This window comes from Euprymna scolopes, chromosome 31, assembly GCF_053919585.1.
Source record: "Euprymna scolopes isolate OS-2025 chromosome 31, ASM5391958v1, whole genome shotgun sequence".
In the NCBI taxonomy this organism is placed as follows: domain Eukaryota; kingdom Metazoa; phylum Mollusca; class Cephalopoda; order Sepiida; family Sepiolidae; genus Euprymna; species Euprymna scolopes.
The window spans coordinates 28,095,405-28,097,840 of record NC_136512.1 but is presented as its reverse complement, the minus strand read 5'-3'; positions in this window follow the sequence as shown (position 1 = coordinate 28,097,840).

Below are 2,436 nucleotides of genomic sequence, written 5' to 3'. Positions count from 1 at the left end.
AACAAATATATTGTCTAAATTGCATTGGGCCAGAACTCAATGTGATCCATCATGCAAACCATTTATGCTATTTCTACGAAGTATAAGAAGCTACAGCGGCAACATTTCCCGATTTTTTGGCTGTGTACATGGAGAAAGCATTGTCACCGCGACGCGTGTGAAGGGGCATCTCTACAGCTTCAGCTTCATCAGCAAAGAGCCGTACAGGCTACAAAATGGTGCACAGGTGCTTGGTTTTCAGGTGTGGGCAATGGATAACGCTCTATATTGGAAAAAGGGAACAAAACAGACATGCCTCGTATGGTAACATGATACATAAGATATTCGGTATGTGGTAAATAGGTGGGACACCTTACCATGGGTGTTTGGCTTAATGTTGTCCTGGCTTTCACTAAAGGGAGAGCATCTGATGTCACTAATTAGATGATGACAAATTAGACAAGGTCTCTCTCAGCACCATGAGTAAGGAGGTTTTCACCTGAGTGCAAAACGAAGACTCGGCGCGTGGAAAATGTTGCATCGACGGCCAACACTTTAGCATATGGGTCGATGTAAGTTCTATCTGTACCAGTGTGTCGTTGGTATATGATGAGGCTGTGATAGTATATATTTAATGCTTATGTCCAGTGTGGCAATGCTTTGTATATATGTACCTATTTACTATGCCTCCCCACAGGACAGAGTTAGACACCAGGGTCGTTTTTCAACGTGGAGAAAAGGTACAAAAATAAAAATTGTCTCAGTCGTGAATAATTTCTCCTCCACCGAAAGAGAACAAGAAAATGAAGTGCAGCATCTGAAGAACAGATGGTATTTATTTGCTCCCCCACCGAGCAAATTAGGCACAAGGCCAATTTTTAATGTGAGGAGTGAAGGGAGGGGGAAGGGAAAAGAGGACCAGCTCCCGAGAGGTGGGAAATGGGAGCTGGTTAAAGGTCAGGCATGTGGGGTTGCCCCCACATCTGGTCTTTGCTAGTCATAGCTAGTCATAGCTTGCAGCATCTGCCGGAACAGATGGTATTTATTTGCTCCCCCACCGAGCAAATTAGGCACAAGACCAATTTTTAATGTGAGGAGTGAAGGGAGGGGGAAGGGAAAAAGGGGACCAGCTCCTGAGAGGTGGGAAATGGGAGCTGGTTAAAGGTCAGGCATGTGGGGTTGCCCCCACATCTGGTCTTTGCTAGTCATAGCTTGCAGTATCTGCCGGAACAGATGGTATTTATTTGCTCCCCCCACCGAGCAAATTAGGCACAAGGCCGATTTTTAATGTGAGGAGGGAAGGGGAAATGGGGACCAACTCCCTGGGGAGTAGGGGAGCTGGATAGCGACAATTGGTATGAAGGGTTTCCCCTACATTGACCAAGGTCTGATATCTGGGGTTACCCCCACATATGGTCTTTGCTTGGAGTATCTGCCGGAACAGATGGTGTTTATTTGCTCCCCCACCGAGCAAATTAGGCACAAGGCCAATTTTTAATGTGAGGAGTGAAGGGAGGGGGAAGGGAAAAAGGGGACCAGCTCCCGAGAGGTGGGAAATGGGAGCTGGTTAAAGGTCAGGCATGTGGGGTTGCCCCCACATCTGGTCTTTGCTAGTCATAGCTAGTCATAGCTTGCAGTATCTGCCGGAACAGATACTACACCTTGATCTTGGCCAAAAGGCCAAGGATTCCTGGAAGTTGTGAGATTATATTTATAAACGCTGCCGATAGGAACTGACGACTCAGATTAATTCACGGTCTGCTATCAACCAATCAGAATCCATACAGCTTAAAAGAAATTAAATCTTTTAACATTCCTGCACATAATACCTTCGTGTCAACACGAAAATGATCATTTGCTCTTTGGCTGCAAAATTATAAAATCCAGAATCTGTACAGGAGAGCTGCCTAATGGAAATTCTTCATCTCAAGGGCTTGTACACACTAGCTATCCATCGGAAACTCATCTGAAATTAAGCATGGCTTCCAATTCAAAATCCAGACAAGGAATCCCAACATATTAACCTCACAGAACGATGCCATTTTTAAAGGAATTAACTCGGCAATCATCTGGAAGACGCCACCTTGAATTTGTTCACTGATACTGCTTCTTTTTATAAAGGAATCTTAGATATATTTACCAGCAGATTCAGGCTGCGAATGAAAACTACGAATGAGATGTTCATTCGACGGCGGTTTGAAACGATAAAAAAAAATTGGTGAAAGAATGCACGTGGATGTATCTTTGGTCAGAACTTGTCAAAATAAGGTGCATCGATCTACGAGAGTGACTCATGGGTTGCTTGGTGCAATTAAGAGGAATACCTAGCACGTGCTACTTGCCTGCACTTCGTCCCTGAGCTCACCCGGGTTTGACAAGGTCAAGATTATTCACGCACAAAGTGGTCATCCTAGTGTGAGACAGACACTCAATCCTGCGAAACAAAGTGACCTCACA